The 5,781-nt window shown below is 42.9% G+C and overlaps 1 non-coding gene across 1 annotated transcript; it reads left to right on the top strand.

The window, feature by feature from the left end:
* The first annotated feature begins 1,350 nt into the window (after positions 1–1,350).
* LOC115872206 lies at positions 1,351–1,513 on the top strand. Its single transcript, XR_004047740.1, has one exon. It is a non-coding gene; the product is annotated as a U1 spliceosomal RNA (small nuclear RNA).
* The last annotated feature ends 4,268 nt before the right edge of the window (positions 1,514–5,781 follow it).

Here is a 5,781-nt window from a genome sequence, read left to right on the forward strand (position 1 = left end):
TGTAATAGCAAAATCATACATATGATAATCCAAATGATAAAAATGAAGCAGATGGCGCCCGGCTATCAAATGATACAGCATCTGGGGTCTTAAAGGCTTGAAGACAGACAGGTGGCCATCTAGCTAAGAAACAACTAAACCCACAAGGAAGAAGCACACCAGCCTACCCTGACATGAATGCTGAAGACAAAGCGGGTACATAAGCAAAAGTGATGAAGAAAGCTGATGGTGCCAAGCTGTCAAATTACACAGAATCTAGGGTCCCACATGCTGGAAGATAAACAAGGGCCCATCTAACTGAGAAACAACAAAGCCCACATGGAAGAAGCACACCAGCCTGTAAGATGACAAGGCGGCAAAGGGGTCAGGTATCAGGCATCAAAGACAAAACGTAAAAATCATAACATTGTGAATGAGGGGGAGTGCAGAGTGGGGACTCAGGGCCCATCCGGGGGAAATTGGACATCCCCTTGCAGAAGGGCTGCAGGGAGGAGAGGAGCAAATCAGAGTGCAGTGTAGTAATGATGAAATATGCAATTTTCCTCTAGTTCTTAAATGCTTCCTCCCTCCCACTACCATGATCCCAATTCTACCTTACATATCTGCCTGGACCGGAGGATGTACACTGGCACAGATAGGAACTGGAAATACAGTGAACCCAGGACAGATGAATCCCACAGGACCAGTGGAGAGAGTGGCGATAGCGGGAGGGTAGAGGGAAGGAGAGGGAGAAAGGGGGAACAGATGACAAGGTCTACATGTGGCCTCCTCCCTGGGGGATGGAAAGCGGAGAAGTGGGTGAGGGAGACGTTGTATGGGATAAGATATGATAAAATAATAATAATTTATAAATTATCAAGGGTTCAGGAGGAGGGGGGAGCGGGGAGGTAGGGGGGAAAAGGAGCTGACACCAAGGGCTCAAGTGGAAAGCGGGTGTTGTGAGAATGATGAAGTCAACATATGCATTAATGTGCTGGACAAAAATGATGTATGTATGGATTGTGAGTTGTGTGAGCCCCTAATAATGATGATTTAATTTAAAAAAATTAAAGCAATGGTTTAGAATGTTTATAGGCAAAAGAAATGAAAGGGAACTAAGACATACGGAGCCAAATGGAAGACAGAACATGTCAAGTTATTCTGAAGCTTCAAATTTGAAATTTTCAAAGCATTTCATTGTATCACACTTATGGAAAAACTATCGTACGTCTTGCCCATTCTTCCCATGTCTCTTTAGCGCACACTTAATTTCCCAGGCCACAGTTCTAGCATACTCCTGTCTCATCCTTATGTACTGTCGGCACTTGAGAACAAACTGAGATCCTAAGTCTTAAAAATAGATCCCTTCCATTACTTACCTGGCAGGGGAGATACCATGATCGGGAAGGTGGTTTTCCCAGGGCGAGGCTTATCCATTGCACTCTGGATGTGCTGACCCCTGCGATTTCCCCAGATGTGGGAAACTCAACTGCATAATCTGTGGTAGTGGTGGCTGCGTTCACGTTCTCCCCTGAAAAAAAGAAAGAAAAAAGAAAAAATAGATCCCTTCCATCTCCATTGCACATATGAAAAGGGACACGTTTGTATTCTAAATGTACATGTTCCATACTTATTGTGTGATATGCAGCCAATGAAGTGAAGCATACTCTATAGGCTTCTTACAGATTCAGTTCATTTTTGGTTGTTCATTACTTCTTTGGACAAATAATGCACAGAATCTACATAGCTTAGTAAAACAAAGCAAAACTAAACTAAGCACATAAAAAGAATTTTGGACCTTAATCCCAACTCTATGTGCTTCTGTTTGGGACTACAACTAGAAATCTCACTGATCCTTCTACTCTCATTTCTACTTTTCTATGAAAGTATAAATGAATATTTGCATTTTGGACTGTAAGGAAATCTGTGATACAAAGCTTTGTTCTTAAAGCATTTCAACATATTTACTTACGAAACCAGCCCTTAAGGTTCTTTTTCTTCATGAAGCTTATGATGGAGGAAGAGGCGTCCTCATCCCCATGTTCTCATCTGCATTAGACACAAGAGTTTGAGGCTTTACTAAGCGCATGGATTTTGCCTGTTTCCAGGAGGTACACCTTCCAATGGAGTTTTGGGGTATGTATGAGGCTCTTCTAGTCAAAACTCTGAGAGTTGTAGCAGAGAGGACAAACAGGGTTTTATCTGACTCTCTACCAGGCATCAACAAAGTCCCTGGGCGATGCAAGTGGCTCAGTGCTCAACCATTAGCCCAAAACCTGGAGGTTAGAACCTTCAGAAGTGCCTTGGAAGACAGAGCTAGAGATCCGCTTCTGGATGATCCCAGTCTTGAAACCACAGAGAGCAGATAGACTCTGTCAAGAGCCAGAGTGGTCTCACTGGCAGCTACAGCAGCAGCAGCAGCAGGATACAAGCCCCACCTCTTTTTGCTCTTTGTTCCGATGTCCGTCCATCGTCCCTCAGGCTCTGAAGTAGTTGGAGGAAGTCTAGAATATGCATTCACCCTCAAACTGAATGACCCCTGGACCATGAGCCAGAGCAAATTTATTTTTAATTTAGACTAACTCAGGAAAAAGAAAATTGTTTGCAATATGAGAATAGCTCGGATTTTGTCTTTTGTGGAAGTAGGTATAGTCTTCCAATCCAGATGATCTATTTCATGTCGATCAAAAAATAGAAAGGAGTTACTGTGTTAAAGTGTGTGACACCATATGGGAAGTTTATCGTTGCATCCTCACATTAGGCCCTCTAATGCTGGGACTATAGGAATGGCAGCACCTCCGAGGCCGGAGGTGATCATCAGGACCTAGAGTCTTCTCCTCTGCAAGCCATTTAAGCTCAGAATAATGGATGTCAACATTTCTCTGAAGGGAGCATTCTTTTTTGAGTGAGAACAGAAAGGATCAGTGTTAAACCAAGAGGAGGAGGAGGAACAGAGGCTGTGGATCCATCCCTTACGTTGAAACGTGATGGCAAATGTCAAGACGTACATGCAGGAAGAATGAAGAAAACACTGAAATCAGGGGACGTTAGGAGTGGAGAGACACCTTAGTGATTTTCCCACTCACCGTCCCATGTTCCACGGGCCAGGACTAGCATCCATTACGTAACTTCAAGGCAGCTAGTAGCAAAGCCTTAGGAGTCAGATGACTGATTTGAATCCTGGCTCCAGGACTTTGCAGGTATGGGGTACTCAGCATGCACTGTCCTTGCCCTGTGGAACCCTGGTGGCACAGTGGTCAGGCATTAGACTGTGATCCAAAAGGCCAGCAGTTTGAAGCCACCAGATGCTCCACAGGTGACGTTCTTGGGCTTTCTACTTCCGTAAACAGATACCGTCTCAGAAACCCACAGGCACAGTTCTGCCCTGTCCTCCAGGGTTTCTCTGAGTGGGTATTGACTTGATGGCAGGGAGGTGGGCTTCTTGGTGTGTTTAATTTTCCTGCCTGTGTCCTAGTTTTAACTACTAAACTGTTAGACGACTAGTACTATCGCTTAAGACCACTGCAAGGAAGAAATGAACCTACGCACACATAAAAATAACTCAAATCAGTACGTGACAACTAATTTTAAAAATAACTCAAATCAGTACGTGACAACTAATTTTAAAAAGTCAAACTCACACCATTTAGTTGGTTCCAACTAATATCGACCCTACAAGATAGGACAGAACAGACTCAGTGGATTTCTGAGACTGTAACTGTTTACAGGAAGAGAAAGCCCTGTCTTTCTCCTGTGGAGTCCCTGAGCTTCCAACTGCTGACCTCTAGCTACTAGTCTACCTTGTAACAGCTATGCCACCAGAGTTCCCTCGACAATTAGTAAGCATGCCATAATGGTAAACCACTCTCCATCAGCTGGAGGGATTTTAATTTTTCTTAAGGCATTTCATGTAAGAGATAACATATCAGTGAATTTTAAAATTAAGATATAACAACATATTCAATTTTATATCTTGTCTGAAATTCCAGTGGGTCTTTATCATGAACTTAGATCAGACTGAAGACATTTAGTAACTCAACATGTTAGACAAGCATTTCCAGTCTGGTTAAGCCTGGTGGAATGGGAAAAAAGGAAGTTGAGTCCCTCTGCCATTCAGAGATAACCCCTCCTGACCTTGCTCATAACTCTGACAGCTTTGCACTTGGGAAGTAGAAAAGGGTGCATACAAAGAAAGGATAAGACAAATAAAAGACTTTCTTGTTACTCTGTCTTTCTTGTCATTCCTCTTACCATGAATGCCTTCCCTCCTTTTCTAGTTCTTTGTCTCCCCATCAAAGCCAAGTTCTTCATGATGCTTCCAGTACCCAACTCAAAACCATCTCTTCATGCCTCAAACTTCTGGGACCTCTTGTTTATACCACTCACTTGGCAGTTAATCGCAGGCAACAGACTGATAGCACCCGTTTTTCTTTAATGTTTTGCTATTCGTTTCCTTGTGTTTAGATTCCTTTACCCATCTAGCTCACAGGTAACTAGAAGTTCCTGGAAAGTATCGTTTCTCTTTTTAAAAGTTAATCATTTGACGAGAGAAAAAAATGGGGAGGGAAGATAATGGAGAAAAGATCATAACTTGTAAGACTATGCCAAAACAATTCAAATACCAGCTTTGCTCCACACACCCCACCCAAGAACGAAGCAGAACTGAAACAGCCAAAGTAAAGTCATCACAAAGCTCGGCAAATATTTAACTTGTCTTAGACTATTGCAATAGGTGCCTAACTACTATCTTTGCCTCTAATCACCTCTGTCCAATCTCTTCTTCACAGGGTGTCTCAATGATCTTTCTAGACGGTAGCCCCAAACCAAACCAGATGCTGTCCAGTCAAATCTGACTTCTAGTAACGCCGTAAGGCAGCAGAACCAAGTCACGGGGTTTCTAAGTCTAGAACGATTTATGAAAGGCAATAACTTCTTTCCACCGACCTTTCATTTAGCAACTGTGCACATAGCTATTGCACGGCCAGGGCTCCTTTGATATAGGTTAAAACAAGACAAGGTCAAAGCCAATAACAATGAAACACTGCCATCAAGTCAACACCAACTCATAGTAACTCGTTAAGGGCGTCGAGACTGTAAGTCTTCACAGAAGCAGACAGCTTCATCCTTCTCTTGAAGGTCGGCTTGTGGCTTTGAGCCACCAACCTTGTAGTTAGGAATCTAACACTGAATTTACAGCACCAGCAGGACTCCTTTTGCATATGTTAACCCAAAACCCCAAACTCACTGCCATAGAGTCTAAGCTGCTCACAGAGACCCTAGAGGATGGGACAGAACTGCCCCTGTGGGTTCCTGAGACTGCAACTCCTTACAGGAGTAGAAAGCCCTGTCTTACTTTTGAGGATGTGCTGGTGGTTTTGAACTGCCAACCTTGTGGATGATATAGCCCAACATGTAACCGCTATGTCACCAGGGCTCTCAATTCAGGATTGCTATGAGTCCCACACAACTTAATAGCAGTGAGTTTGGTTTTTCTGTTTAGACACTCAGTATTCTGAGTGTTGAATTTATTCAAGCATATACTTTTGAGCAAGAAAGAACCGTTGCCTTAATGACTCAAATGATTATATCAATATCACTTTATGTGAAAAGATAGGGGGTTGCCAATTTAAAGAGTAAGAACCCCAAATTAGGCAGCATGATTTTGCTATATTGTATGCAATGTGTTCCTACATTCATAATAGATGCTGACAACTGGTGGGGATGTTTTGTCTGTTGCTTGTTAGCAATCGTGGCAAAATGCTACTTTATCTACATTGCATATACAGTGAACCCTCGTTGATC

The sequence above is a fragment of the Echinops telfairi genome, unplaced genomic scaffold, assembly GCF_000313985.2.
Source record: "Echinops telfairi isolate 266 unplaced genomic scaffold, ASM31398v2 ScPeMD7_3;HRSCAF=10, whole genome shotgun sequence".
Lineage (NCBI taxonomy): Eukaryota > Metazoa > Chordata > Mammalia > Afrosoricida > Tenrecidae > Echinops > Echinops telfairi.